At 38.0% G+C, this 16,567-nt stretch overlaps 1 pseudogene; it reads left to right on the forward strand.

Annotated features, from left to right (window-relative positions):
• Positions 1 to 16,039: 16,039 nt before the first annotated feature.
• On the forward strand, positions 16,040 to 16,125 carry LOC115062631 (annotated as a pseudogene).
• Positions 16,126 to 16,567: the final 442 nt, after the last annotated feature.

Here is a 16,567-nt window from a genome sequence, read left to right on the forward strand (position 1 = left end):
GATCTAGGAGGAACTGGAAGAAAGAATGCATATGATTTAAACAGCTATATTGGCTCATTGCTTATTTTTGTGTCAGATACTTATCAACTGAGCCATTTCTGCAGTGCCTGTATTTGTTATTAAGAACCAGTCAGTGGCGTTTTTTTTATTTTTGTATTAATTAGCTACTTGTTTTCTCTTATATTAAATCCTTATAATTTTTATTTTAAAGACAAACCTTGATACCATGATGAGTTTATTGGTTGAATTTCTGGTAGTGAGCACCAGGACCTCAAAACTTTTGTATTTATCGTGACAAGGTTGGCTTCCAACAGAGTCCAGTCATATTGGAAGAGAGTATTTTTGGTTTCTCTCTTGAAGCTTCATCCAAGTATAATAAGCCACCAAAGTGTTGGAGTCGGATTGTCACATACCATAAATTGGGTCTCTAAGACTCCCACATTTCACGTGGACTTGGGTGTCCACTCCAGCAGATCAGTCTCTGCCCAGAGAGAGAGAGAGAGAGAATAGGCTCCGACCGACACCTTGCAATGAGGCTTGCATGACCAAATCACTACCAAGAGATGACTCGCTCACCTTCATTAGACCACATCTCAATTTTCACTGCAACCAGGTTGAGGCTGTCTTCTTGCATTTAAAGACGTCACTGAGGGAAGAGCCCCTTGGAGGGTAGAGGTGCAAGTATAAACCCAAGGGCTAATACTTGTTTTTGGACATTTCACTTAATAAGAAATCTGTAGAGGAACAGATTGAGATAATGTTGCTGGGTTCTTTCTCAGACATGTCACCTAAATATCAGCATCAGTCGATGGTGCCTAAGATCATGATGCTGTGATCCTTCTCAGACGTATCATCTAAATATCAGCATCATTTGATGGCCCCTACAATCATGATGCTGTGATCATTCTCAGACTTATTATCTGAATATCATCATCTGTTGATAGTTTCTCTCCAGACTATTCTGTATTCCAGTGACTATATCACAGTTGGATGGATTCCTTCCAACTTCTGCAGTGTCTCCACTGTCTCTAGTCAGCTTCAACATCTAAAACAGGGAGCCCCACAACCCTGTTTGTTAATTTTTTTTTATTATTTCATTTTATTATTTTATACATAGGTATGTAGGTGCTGGGAATTGAACTCCGGTCCTCTGAAAGAATTGTATGTGCTCTTAGCTGCTGAATCATCTATCTGCCTTCCCTCTCCTACCTTTATCAGTTGATTTCCAAATTGCCCATGTAATAGAGGAAGGTCTAGTGTCAAAACAGTACAGGCATGAAGACTGACATAAAAGAAGCCGGCTGGTAGAAAGACTGAAATGTCTCCCCATCAGAGTTTCACGTAAGAAAGAGAGCACGCAGAAGTCTTCTAGAGAAAGCAAATATGTAAAAAACCTACAAAGGATAAAAAAATCAGATAAGGAGGGGCTTTTGCACATCTGTCTTCTGATGTCTCTAGCGCACTCCCACCCTCAAGAATGGTATTTTGTCTTGCTTAGTAAACTATCTCTAAATCTATAGTTATCTACATGTCCTCAGAGTAAGTTATTGTACTGGGGCATAAGAACCTGCAAATATTAGCAGATGGACCCTGCTCTGCTTCGATAACACTCTGACTCCCTGTTGGAAGCCTACTTTTAGATTGAGCATAGAGGGGACATCAACTAAACCCTTTTCATTTTTGTCTGTCTGAAATTCAAATTCTCTTTACTATTTTCCTATTACTAGGAGTCTAACCTTCATTTCTTGCAGAAGTCCATAATCCAGTCAGTTCACCAAGCCAGCACCTTGAGTATATCATTTCTGGTGGATATACATACATTGATATATTTGTCCTTATATATACATTTATTTTCACTTTATCCTACTATATTAAAACCTATTGTTGCCCCCAAATTCCAGCCTTCTGTCAATATCTAGATTAGCCAAGTTGTGAATTTATTTGCTACGAAATATAACCCACATTAGACCCAGGATCTCTTCCCTTAGAGCAACCTGGGCTTTTTCACAGATGGAGAGCCCAGGAGATAGAGTAGCAATGCTGTCTTTTCTTTGGAAGGTAGCATTCTAAATAAATTAGAGTTTACTTTATACGAAGGAATGTTTACTCTGGACTCGAGGGTTGTGAAATGCCCAGACTCATCTGAATTCCACCAGAACGTCTTCAGCCAGGTTTCCACTTCCTTCTGGGACGTGTTTCATGACATGTGAGGCATGGCAAAGTTTGCATTCAATCTATGTTGTCATTTAACAAATCTAGGAACTGACTCTGTCCCTGATAGCTGGCTATGTCAGTTTGTGGCTGCGAGAGATCGTAATCGATGTTCTGTAATCTTCTACTCACGCCCTGAGCTGAGAATTTAAAACTCCGCGCTGGTCTTTTCCTGCCCTCCCCCTGCCATTCTTCTTTCTTTTTAAACTTCTCTCCTATAATGAGAAATAGCCAGAGTTCTGTATTCTTCATTCCCTCCATAATGGTCTATCACAGGAGTCATTTCATCTGTCAAAACCTTCCCTTGGACAGGCAGTTTATTTCAAGTGACTGAAGGAGATAATATGAGTAACTGTGTGCTATGGGCTACGTGTTTTCCATTTTTTAATGGCATTGAGATCATCCTTGTTTCAAATTTTTTTTTTAAAAAATGGGTTTTACAATCATTCTCTAGTTCCCATCTGTGAAAATGCTTTGTTTTTTTTTTGTTTTTTGTTTTTTTTTTAATTACTGCTAGTCTTAATATAGGTCAGAACTCAATGTAAAAATAAAGTTTAGTATAAATATTCTTGAAGAAAGAGATTAAATAGAAAAATAGAAAATATCCATTCTACTAAGAGATAATGATTAGTTCAGCCACTGGGGATGTGTTGAAGTTGGGGACTGACTCTTCCTCTCAGCCCCGTGCTCTCAGAAATAAGACTCAGACTCAAAATATATTTACACATACCTTGGCCATAAAGCTAGGCTCTGTGATGCCTAGAATTGTAACTTAAGATAATCAATGTATTTTAATCTACATTCTGCTATGTGGCTGACGACCTGTGCTCAGGCACCATGCATCAGTCTCCTCACATCTTTCCAGGCTGATCTCCCACCAGGCTCTATCCCAGAATTCTTTCTCCTCCTGGACATCTCATCTCCTATTTCTTGCCTAAGCCTCCAGGATAACAGAGTCATTTCCCCCACTGCTGATGACAGTTCCTTATGAAAATTAATGAAATGGTGAAGATGAAAGCTCACAAATGAAGCAATTAAACAACACATTTCTATGCGATCATGAGAAGAACCACTGGAAAAGAGACAAGAAAATAGTCTGGGTCTTAAGCTGACCTTCTAAATCTCACCCAAGTACAATTAATACGTAGAATATCAGTTGCATCCTGTATCCCAAGCCTGAGAGGACAAAGCTGTCAGCAATCTTCCTGAATCGCAATATGATTGAAATTGGAATACAGCTTGAGCAAGACGGTTGACAAGGTTTCCCATGGACCAGCAGTAGGCAGTGCCACACAGACAGATTCAGGCACATTCTAAGCCAATGTCTTTTAAATGATATCTGTAAGCAGTGAATATTTAATTCAATTTTTCATAGTGTGTACTTAGAAATCCTATCCCAGACAACTCTTAAATACACAATGCTGACTACCTCAGAACTATTTATGACATTTATTCCCACTTTATTAATAGTCTTTTATTAGATATTTCTCTATTTACATTTCAAATGTTATCCCCTTACCATGAAACTATACAGTATCTAGCTCATAACTAAAGTGAAGCTTGACATTCAGTCTTATGTTTAATGGTGACACAATTTTGTTTTCTAATGAGCTTTTGTTATATGAAGTCGTGACTCAGTAATTACATATTACTCATTTATATATTTGTACTTTAGGCAAGAGGTGACAGGGGGAGGGGAGAGTGAAGTGGTAAAGTATTTGCTTATTGTGTACAAAGTTCTGTGATTAATCCTCAAATGAGAGAGAGGAGAGATAGAAAGAGAGACACATATAGAGAAATAGAAGAGAGAGAGAAGAGAAAAGGAAGAGGAGAGGAGCGTTGTACATCGTGGTGCGGAGCCTAGTGCGCACCACGATGTACAACGTCCACAAGCAGGAGAGAAAAGGAAGGGAAGGGAAGGGAAGGGAAGGGAAGGGAAGGGAAGGGAAGGGAAGGGAAGGGAAGGGAAGGGAAGGGAAGGGAAGGGAAAGCAAGAGGAATGAGGGAAATGACTGAGAATATGAAGGAGACCGAGGTACACTCTGAAGAACCTACTCTTTAACAGTATGCTATTAAACATCTTATCCACCTAAGCCAAAAAAATTTTATTTTCTTTGAAATTGGATCAAATACTATACCACATATATTAATGTGATATAGTATTTTGACTACTAATTAAAAGGATATCTAATTTGATATATTTTTAAAATATTGGACTCATCTAAGAAGAAATTAATGATAACCAGGTGGAAACTGTAACTGTAGGTTAATTTGCTCCGAAGCTTAAGGGCATTCATCTTATTTTGGGCCGACTGTTGAACCATGAGAAATGTTGTCAACAGTCTTATGCAACAATTGCATTCCAATGTCAATCAAATTGAGAGTCAGCTGAAAGTTCAATGTGCATAAACAACTGAGAAGTATCAACCCCACACAAGCCATGGGAGGAAGTTCCATTGTCTTCAATGTTGTCTGATCCGAAAGCTGAAAACACAGAACATCCTTTGTGTTTTATATATTTGCTCACTTAGAAACAATAGCCATCTCTTCAATTGAAAAAAAAAAAAAGAATTCAACAAAAGGGGAAAAAGACATTATTTTTAAAGAAAATTAGTTTTTTAACATCTTTTAGGCATTTATATTAACCTTATTAATTATTGCCTAACAATTGTTCCCAAGCATAAGTAAGAGAGGAGTTACCTGTCAGTGAAAATTAGGGTGTAAGAGATTTACAATGTCTTAGGAAGGGGATAAGAGAACAATTGTTGCAAATGACATTTAGATGCAGTGCCAGCTTAGGAATTAATGGCATTCTCTATGAAAATTCTGTCTATACTTTTCATTTTTATTTTCATAAACATTTTAGAGAAAATGGAGCAGGTCTCGTTGGTATTGGGAGAGGTCTTCCCAAATGCGGTGTGTTCTATCACTTGCCAGGGTAGTGTGGAAAGGCACTTTATCATGATGTCAAGGATGTCCGTGTTATCACAGGATTATACAGTCACTGCAGTGGCCTCAGCAGTCCCCTGGCATAAGGATGGCTGTGTCTCCACTATTGTTTCTCTTTCAGAAGGGCAGTGTGAACCTGGCTGCTGACCTGCAGCTTCATCACTGCCGTTCCCAGCGTGAACTTCATTGGCTTTTTTCAGCATTTTTAATGTGTTAATTTCCCAAGTACATCTGATAGAAATCAATTTCTGGAATAAAGTTTTCTTGGTGTAATCAGGACACATAGAATAAACTTAAGAGCACAATTAGCCTTTATTAAGTGCTTGCTGTGTGCCAAATTCTATAGCCAACAATTTGCAGGTATTGATTTACTTAGTTCTCAATGATTTCCTGAGTAAAAGGCTGCTATTATCCCCATTTTGCAGGTATGGAAACAAAAACAGAGAAAGGTTTAGTAACTTGAGCAAGTACACTCAGTAGGAAAAGGCTGATTTGCTATTTAAACAACTTTGCTAATGAGAGGGTATTGGATTAACATAAAAATGAAACACAGGAAAGAAGAAAAGCCACTATACCAGTAACAAAAAATGCTTTTATAACCATTGTCCTTTGTGCATGCACATTTGTTCGTAAAATGTGCATTTTGAGTAACTCACATTATAACTGCGTACACAGGGAGTGCTTCCTTGATTTAGATAGCTTCTACATGATTATATTTCTAGATGACCAATCACCTATGAAGTTCCAGAATCCCTTAGCGATCTTTAGAAAATAAGTCTGGAATTTTTAGAGATGGGATTATCAAGATACCGTACTACATTTACTTGGAAAATCTCCAGAACTGGGAACAAGACAAATGTGCCCCATTTGATTCCCACTATTACTGAACGTGAGTCCAAAGATATTTATTTGCTTTCTTCCATCTATATCCTTGACCAGTAGAACTATGTCTAGAAGATAGTGAATTACAAAAAGATAAACAAATAATGGAATTCAATACCTCTCTTTTAACCATCATTAAGAAATGTACTATACTTGATTTGTTCTAAATCTTAAAGTATAGGCTATTGGAATGGCAAAGTAGAATGGAAAGTGATTTCAAACTTCCATCATTTGAATTACCTATCCCTCTTTTTTCTCACCATTATTCTTATGCCTGAATTCTTAAGAAAGGTAAGATACAAGTCCACGTGGACTAAAACCATTCCTTCATTAGTATGTTTTCTATGCAGATATGGAAAACATTTTAATTCATGCATTCAGATAATGAACACTTTTAAAATACTTTTATAGTAGAAGTATTTTGATAAATATTTTCTTAAATAACTTTCTTTTTGTTGTGTGTCAGCATCATAGAGTATACATATGTAAATCCAAATGGCTCCGCATCATCGCATCATCTCTTGATGCAATTAAGAGACATGGTAAGGGGTTGAAGACATGGCTTAATAGTCAAGAAAGCATACTGGTTTTGATATATATATATATATATATATATATATATATATATATATATATATATATATATATATATATATATATATATATATATATATATATATACTGACATTATAGCCATTGAAGTAAAACAGCACAGGGCATTACTTCTGTGTTGTGATCATTCCCCATTTATATATTCCTGACATATACATTAGATTCCATAGAGCTACAAGGAATCTTGTAAATATTGGATAAGATTCTAATAGCATAATATAACATTGTATCTTATAGCAAACATTTTCTAGGGAATATAGTCTAGAAAACAAGAAAAATTAACATAGGCATATAATTTAGGAGTTATTTTTGTTATCAAATATTGTATATTCGATAGAATTGTGTGTTAAATATATATATATTTAAAGATTAAGAACAAAACATGTACACTTTATTTCTTAGATATATAGTAATATATATATATACATATATATATATACATATATATTTGAGATAAAATATTTTAAAAATAGAAACATGATACATCAGGTATGATGGTAGACATGATAGTACATTTCTGTATTCACAAGAACACTTTGGTCCAGGAGGGCAACCAAAGAAACCTAGGGAAATGTCTTGTCAAATGAAAGAAAGAGAGGGAGAAAAAGAGACAGAAAGTGAATATGGGATTTACAAAGATTCTAGTAACATAACATAACATAACATTGTGTGTTATCACTTACATTTTATAGGGAACATATAGAAAGTGTTTTATTATATATTTATATATTATCAATATTGTTTTTTAATTAGATATTTTCTTTGTTTACATTTCAAATGCTATCCCAAAAGTCCCCTATACCCTGCTCCCTGCCCTGCTCACCTACCCACTCACTCCCACTTCTTGGCGCTGGTGTTTCCCTGTGCTGGGGCATATAAAGTTTGCAAGACCAAGGGGCCTCTCTTCCCAATGATGGTCGACTAGGCCATCTTCTGCTATATATGCAGCTAGAGACACGAGCTCTGGGGGTACTAGTTAGTTCATATTGTTGTTCCACTTATAGGGTTACAGACCCCTTCAGCTCCTTGGGTACTTTCTCTAGCTCCTCCATTGGGGGCCCTGTGTTCCATCCAGTAGATGACTGTGAGCATCCACTTCTGTATTTGCCAGGCACTGGCATAGACTCACATGAGAGAGCTATGTCAGGGTCCTTTCAGCAAAATCTTGCTGGCATATGCAATAATGTCTGGGTTTGGTGGCTGATTATGGGATGGATCCCTGGGTGGTGTAGTCTCTGGATGGTCCATCCTTTCGATCAATATTGTATACTCGGTAGAACTGTATGTTCAATACTTATACAGGACTATCTGTTTAGTAGGATCATCACAACACATAAGTAATGCCCTGTGCTGTGTTGCTCCAGTGGCTATAATGTCAGTAAGCACTAGGTATTTTTAACCTCTGTTATAACTTTATGGAACCATAGTTTTATATGTAATCTGCCGTCGACTGATACACCAATATGTGGGAGAATACTTTAGTAAACAAAGTCCCACGCAAGCTCCCACATATCAACTACTTTCAATCATTCATAAGTTATATATAATATATATTTCCTGTAGAAAACACTTGTGATAGACATCTTTAAATGTTTTACAGTTGCTAAAAGTAACTTTTCCAAAGCTGTACTATACATATATGTATGACTATATCATATATACACATATGTGGCCAGTGCACACTTGCCACATTTAATATATGAGAGAGAGCATAAAGCTAACAGTTATCAAAGTTGGGAATTATAGTGATAATTAGCCATCGTTTAGAAGCCAGTTTTATCCACTAAACTATGGCTCATAGTCTCAGTACAGTGGCAGTGAAGGACACTTGTTCAACAAGTGCCTGCTAAAAGCTGCAAATGTCGCAAGTCTCACGGAAGCAACATAGAAGTTATAAGAGAGTGTCCGGGTTAGTTAGATGTCTGAGACAATGACCTTGAAGGTAAAATCTTAAAGCAGATCAGAGGAGGGGAGACACTTCTAGAAAGCAGAAACTGTATGCAAGGGCTGAGATTGGTTGGCATGTGAAGAGCTAGGATTTCATGGAGACCATCCTTCAGCAGGCCAGAGCAAAGGGATGTCAGACACTGGAAGCAGAGGCTAGAGAGGAGGGGCCCAGGGTTGACTATGCACACTATACAGATTGAGTAGCTCACTCTTATCTCAGTGTAAGAATTTAGGAGGGATGTGACGTGATCCTATGTTTTATGAACTCATGTTTGAGTTTGTACTTTCATGGATCGTGATGCTAAACAGAACATTTCTAAAAAAAAAAAAAAAAAAAACAAAAAAAAAAAAAAAAAAAAAGGGAAGAACACAACACCACCACCAACAAAAACCCATTTGCTTTTACCGGGTGTTTTCTTTACTTCTTTAGCTAGTTCATTTGTATCAGAAATAGCACATGGAAGTTAGGAATACAGGACCCACATACATTAAATACATATTTTAACAAATAAATGCATATTTTACATATAAAATTAAGTTGATGAAATCTTTACATTTTATACTGAATCACACCCAAGGATATGTGACTGAGACACTGTTAAGTTCCTAAAAGTGCAATTTACAAAACGACTGTAAGTTACTTTTAGAGATTTCTAAAATTACTTAGTGTGTAACTATTGAATAATGTTAACACGTTGAAGTGTTTAACATATATTTACTGTAACTTGCATAGCTACAGCAAAAACACAAACAGGTTTATAAGTACATAAATCTGTGGTATGATTAATAACCCGATTTGTTTATTATTTCAACCATATTTCAAATATTGTAAGCCAAGATGCAAAAAAATAATAATCATTATTTTAATGAAATCAGAAAGGAAAAGATATTTAGATGATCTTGTATGATCAAACACTAAAAATAACAGATTCTTCGATGCTAGATAGGTATCATCTAGAAAAACAATTTTGCTACCTTTAAGGTGGGTGGTTGCTGTTCCTACCTCATTGATATAAACAAGTTGTCTTTTGGAATCAAAAGTAAAAAAAAAAAAAAAAAAAAAAGGTGGCCTGTGGCTCCGGTTAAAGAGCATGCATCTTTGCTCTAACAAAGAATTTTTCGTTTTTCAGGCCGGCTGGAGATTGGCAGGAGCGCAGCTTGAAACAGTGAGAGAAGGCTCACGGTCCAGCAGCGCTCCCAGGAGGGCGATGGCAGAAATAGCAGGCTCACAGGCTGCCGCAGCAATGCAAGGAGCCACAAACCCAGGCAAGGCAAGCGCGCAGGATACAGGCCAAGCCGGCCGGGTAAGCGATGTATAATTTGGAGGCATCTAGTGGCCCCAAGTAGCTTTTGACCGCTGAGATTGTTACATAAAGCCTGAGAAGGAAGCAAAAAGAAGCAAGTGTGACTGATCTCTTCATAATAAGAAAAATTTCAGATTTGAGTATCCAGGACACACACCTAAATATTTAGAGTACATGGTAACCATTCTCTAATGTCGGTTTCATAAAGCCATGCTACTGAATCTGCCACCTGTCCGGTTTACGAATGAGAACGAAAAGACGGTGTGATGAATTGCTAAATTCGGGATACAGCCAAAATTATCCCAGGGTGTCAATAAATTGTACAGATTGTTAATTCATATATTAAGAGGCAAGGAAGCATCAGGGACAATATTGCTTTAGCAGGTATTTTGCATACCTAGGGCCCAGATAGTAGGTATGATTGGATTCTCAGTCAGGGGGCTGTTAAAGAGGACTGCTGAATTCTTCCTTCTCCGAGGGTTCTGGTTTCCTGCCCTTCGAGGTTTTCAGGCCACTTAATTAGTGCACCATGGTACAACAGAGCATGTTTGACAGTGTTAGCCCAAAGCCGGTTGTTGAAGTGTGAGTTGATATTAATCAAGTTGTGATTAATGCCAAAGCCGATATAGTTTCAGAAGGTTGTCTTTTTTGACTTACAAGCCACATGAGCCCCGAATTCATAGCCCCGAAGATGAGTTATTTTCACATACTGTAAGTAGCTAGGAGCTCCGAAGACTAATGTTTTATGAAGCACATGCCTTAATGCCAAGTAAAAGGCTCTACTTTGATAAAAGAGACTCGGTCTTTTCCCTTCATAGAGCTTGGAGGATACATTTTTAATTTCACAGCAGTAACTGATTGTGGTTAGTTTTCAGCTAGCTTTAGAATAAAGAGAAAAGTGGTCTAGGTTGTTTAAACGTTTGGATAGAAAGTTAGGTGTGTGCGCATTGAGTCAGACAGCTGCAGAATAAAGGGATCTGATAGAGGTGTGGTGAATAAGAACAGCGATGTGGACCATTGTTAGGTGACAGTCACCTTGCATTACACAGGATTCCAATGCAACCTCATGTCAGAGGGAGCAGGTATTATTCACATTTGATCTCAGGAGAACCGAGGCCAAGGTGCAATTACCTACTGCCCAGTTCACACAAGTAAAACTATTTGTTTTGGTATATCTCACTCACTTTAAAAAAGTAGACACTGGAAGAGATTTAGAAAGAAATAACAAATTATTAAGACGTAGACACATAGGAATAGGTAATAGGGACTCCCAGAGAAGGGCGTGATAAGCATTGTGGCAGGACACAATAATCGTGGTCCTTGCCTCTCTTTATACTTTGCTTTATTTTTGTGAATCAGCAGCCTTTGTCTCCTCCCAATGTTTCGCTGATTACACTTGAACCTGAAAGGTTAAGTTGTTTCAGAGACTAACTTATAGGTAGTCTTTAAAAGGTGTGTGTATGTATGTGTGTGTCGTTTGTGTGTGTGTGTTATGAGCTGTTTGTATTCTATTCAGCCAAGAGCAAGACATTAGAGATGCTTAGCAGGAGGCAAATGGGTGGTCAGAGCACATTCCTGCAGTCAGGGGTTCTGAGCTGAAGGATGCTTCCGACAGGGGGGCAGCAAAGGCTTTGTCTCCTTTTGTTCATGATAAAATGCTGACACGGCTTTAATTATAGTTTTATAAACAGTGAAGTTGGACCACTGCTTCACCATATGGGACCGAGAATGATAAATCTGCTAGATATTGGTTTTTAAAGAAAGGCAAATGTAAATGTAGAATATTCTCTTTGTACGAATCATATTTTTATGAGGCTGCTGAAGAGTAACCGAGTGTTGAATCAAATCACGAATTCTCAAGGCCATCGTAATCAAAGTAGGAAAAGTATATATTTGCTCGGGGAAACATCTGTTAAGGAATTTCTCCGGAGTCTCATCAGGAGTTGGCAAGCTTTACAGCTTTAGCTATGCTTTCATTATTGGCTTGTCTGCAGACTAGTTTACATTAGGTGTCTTCCTATCGTTAATTCACCAGTAAAGGAACAAGCCTTCCAATGGTCTGCCTTTGTTAATAATGCCCCCTATGAAATTCAAATAAGCAAGTGACTTGCTGGCTCATATTTTATTCAGTTGTTTCCTTGGGTTCTATGTGCTTGCAGAGATTTCTGGAAAGGAGAGAAATAGTAAGAGGGGAAATGAGTGCGAACCTGCCCATGACACCTTTGGAAATTCCAAGAGCTGTATGCTTGCTTACCTTTTAATGCTTGGTTCACAGTAATCACAAAATCATTTTTAACATTTCACTATTATTGAAAGGAGACATATGACAATTATTTTAAATCCCAGTAAAGATGATCTCCAGAAAAAGCACATACTTTATGGAACTATCAAACTGACAATCAGTTATTGTGATTTTTGGACCTGAAATGTCCCCCATAGGCTATTATTTGGGAAGCTTGAAGTAGAAAGTGGAGGGGGGTTATTTTTACTAACAATGGACCTTTGAAGGCCACATCTAGCCTGCCCAACCTGCCCTAGCTCTCCGCTTCTTGTCTACCATCATGTGACCACCTGTTCTTGCTCTTGCCATCATGATCTGCACTGCTTCCATTCTGCAATGTCTTTCTATTGTAATTGCTTATGGTAAGCACAAGGACAGATTACACCCATGGTCTCACTTGCTTTGCTTTTTTTCTGTTTAGAGCTTCGGGTCAGGGGAAAGTGCCACTCAGATTTAATGTAGGTCTTCCTTCCTCATTTAATCTAATCTGGAAACGTTCTCACTCGTGAGTGTAGAGGCTTGTCATTAAGGACATTCTTGATCCTGTCAAGTTGAAAATCAATATAAACTACTTTACTTTTCCAAAATGCTAGCAGATCCCTCCGAGAACATGAGCTAAAATAAACCCTACCCCTTTTAAGTTATTTCTGCCCAGTATTTTGTCACTGTAAAGGAAATGTAAGCAATGTAAGATGTAGTATGTTTGGTCTAATGCTGCTTGTCCCCATGTAAGACACTGAGTGACCCTGCCCTGTTGGTCCTGATTGGTTAATAAAGGTACCAACAGTCAATGGCTGGGCAGGGGAGACAGAGGTGGGACTTGTAGGATTCCTGGGTTTGGGATGGAGAAAAGGGAGAGGAGGTGATCCACCATTTCTGGAGGGGGAGGGGAGGGGAGGGGAAGGAGGAAGGGGGAGAAGGGTGGAAGACAGGGAGGCATAGCGGCATGTGCAGGAGCCAGGAGAGTGTGGCCCAGTTGGGCAGCCCTCTGGGTCCAGGGCAGCCAAGGTAGAATATAGAATTTAGTAATAACTCGGGGATTATTGGCGGGAGGCAGATTAACCACATGGAGGTTAAAAAGTGGTCCACCTCTTGTTCTATTGAAGGCATATCAAAAGATAAGGCTGTGTTTGTGTCTTTTATTCAGGAACCTAGAATATTGAAGTGGGTAACAGAACCACACCGCCATTACTGTTGGGAATATATATATATATATATATATATATATATATATATATATATTATTTCTACAGTATGAAATGTAAGCAGAAATTAAAGTGTTTTATGGAAAAGCCAAGGAGAAGAAAAGCACAAGAACCATCCTCTCTGACAGTTATATAAAAGATACATCACAAGTGGTGTACATGAAATGTCATGCACTTTTTGGCTATATTTGATATTAAAGCCTGTTAATTTGTATCTCATTATTTTTCACCCAGGTTTCCATTTTGTGCTTTCCATGAGACACTTAGTCAACATAATGCTCTATCGAAACCCCTATCAACGACTGTGGTATGAAATATATTGGAGGTCTGCAAGAAAATTATTTCTAATGCATTTGCTAAACAGTCTCTAAGACTCATGGATTAGTAATGTGGAATAATAGTATTGTATCTTTCTTTAACATTTTATGTAGTCAAACTCTTGTTATAACTCAATTCACTATTTAAACAAGGACAAACATAATATCTTAGGCATGTAGCTCACTATATAGGGCTTGCCTCACACACCCAAAACCTTGGTTTGGAACTTCACCACAGGGAAAAAAAAAAGTAGTAGTCTATCTGTGTAAAATATTAACCCGCAGTTGTTGATGCTATTTTTAGGTCTCTGTGATTGTTTAGGTCATTAATCTCTGGCAAGGAGCTTTCAGAATGCTTGATGATATCGCAAGCATCAAGCTGTGTTGCATTAAGAAGTGATGAATCTCTTTCCAGGTAAAGCTTTGGCCTTTGGCTATCATAATGCATCACCATTTTGTTTACAAATGGGTATCCATTCTGTTAAATAGCAATGGGGTGCTCGAGATCGGGCTAGCAGGGAATGTAGGTACTAGCTAAGATGAGAACAAACAGTATAATCAAAAGTCTAGGGGAAATGGCCACAATCACGTGTAAAATGAATGATTTTAGTAAATTGAAATCCCTGTGGTCTCAGCATTTAAATGATTAAAAATATTATCTTAAATAGCTTGCCAAACACTAACATGCTTTACATATGTAAATTGATATTTTTCCTTTGTGGCAAATCAAAACCAGTGCTTCATGCCTGCTCAGTATGTGTTCTGCAATGAGCGACACCGGAAGGCAAATACCTCATTTTAAAAGTTCTATTCTCACTTCAAAATGGTTTTCAGGGTTTTACCTAGACAAGAATTTACAACATTATACATATATCTGGTAGATAATTTACAGATTCCACAATAGTCTTTTTTCAAACCTTTGTGTTTGACTCACAGTCCATCAGCTATTTAGTACCCAGGTTGCTGTTGTTGCAAACAAAAATCTTTTCTTTCCTAGGGAAGATAAACACTCAATGAAAATGCCTTGATTTTCTCCTTTGCCGATTATGAAAAGGCAAATGTATGCTACTTTCGTGCATCATTAAAAATAACCGAAGGTGACATTTTACACTTATGGAGGAAGAAAGTTGTCTGCCTGCCGTCACTCTTGATACAGCTTTCACTATTCTGCCTTGATTCTGTTTTTTCTATCACAGAAATATTTTTTTATATATTTGTATAATAAATATGGTTTAAAAACCTCTCTCTTTCCAGAAATTTTTTTTAAAACTTCAGAAGTCTGTAGAAACAATATCATTCCAGAAAATGTTGCCAAATCCTTAACAATTTGATACATTCATATATTTCAAAGAAAGGAAACATGACAGAAGAAACTACAGAATCTTGTCTTTCTTCACCTGTCTGCTTTTGCTTCATTCACTATTGTTAATTAGACTACTTATTAATTTTACTTCAATTTTATATTCATATTGATGTATGATTTATCCTTAAATATGTTGTATTTTTATATCTTAATGTTTATAAATATATGCACGTGTAATACATACCACTATATAACTTGCTTTATTTCTTGCTGCAAGAAATATTAAAAAATGAACCCACCAACTCTCTGCGAAGCCAGACCATGAGCCCATGCTCTCTCTGCCATCAGCAACTCTCTCCAGCTATCTCCCGCAGCATCTGGCTCGCTTGTCCCTGGAGCCACTAGTTCTTCCTCAGCCATAAACCCATGTAGTTGTCAATCCCACATTCCAGGAACTAAATGGAACCGCCTACCTCTCGGTTGCCTAACTCAATACGTAGTAACCCAGTAAAAGCAAGACTCTTAAAACTTAATTAGCCAATCAGATTTCTGTATCAATAGAATCACAACTTACAAGATGCCAATACAATCATTTCAGAGACACTTGATAATGATAGAAACTTTATCCCAATTAATCTCACCTTACTGATACCACAACTACTCGTGGCTGGTAAACCCCATGCAGTTTCATGTCTACATCTTCCTGCTCCTTCCACTGAGTAGCTCCCTTTCTCTGAAACTCTTAGCTCCGCCTCTCTTTTCCCTGTCCAATCACAGACCTCATCTGCACTAATGTAATTGGACGGAAAAATCCTGCCATAATTTTTCAGTATTCTACTGAATTTTTACTCCTGTATTGCATGCATGTTTTATGTAATGCGTGTATATAATTACATATTTAATTTCTTTTGTCTTGAATATCAGCCTTCATATTTTGATCATTTTTGCATCAGAAGTAAGATTTTTTTTCCTACATGGTTGTTATAAAGGCATTTGTGGCTACTGTGTCACAGCAGAGAGCTACACGTACTGTGACCTGGCAGGGAGGAAAGAGGCTATGTCTATGTTCAGTGTTCTGACCTATGAACATCTGAATGATTAGTGGCCTAACATACATGAAAGTAAGCAAGCCCGACATGACCACCCATTTGTTATGACTGGTCCTGGACAGGGAGCTAGCCTGACATGATCACTAGTATGGGTTGGTTGGGCTCCCAAAAAAGGAACCAAGCTGGAGACTAGAAGAACTCTGCCTAGAACTGCAGGCAGGGGGCAGGAATGAACCTGAGACAGAAGATGCTTGGACAACCAGGTGGGACAGACAGGTGAGGAGTGAGCCCAAGATGACCACCAGACTGGCACCATGGGGTCCAGACAGGAAGCAAGTCCGAGATGACCACCAGTCCGGTGCTACCACCCCCCAGGCCTGTGGGGCAAACATGTCGGAAATGACTCCTTCCCGGCGCCACAATGCATTAGTAGGGCATAGCACTCTTGAGACCACTCCCGAGATAACCCGAGACACACAAAGAACCTGGGCACCATAAGAGGATCAA

Source organism: Mus pahari, chromosome 19, assembly GCF_900095145.1.
Source record: "Mus pahari chromosome 19, PAHARI_EIJ_v1.1, whole genome shotgun sequence".
Taxonomy (NCBI): Eukaryota; Metazoa; Chordata; class Mammalia; order Rodentia; family Muridae; genus Mus; species Mus pahari.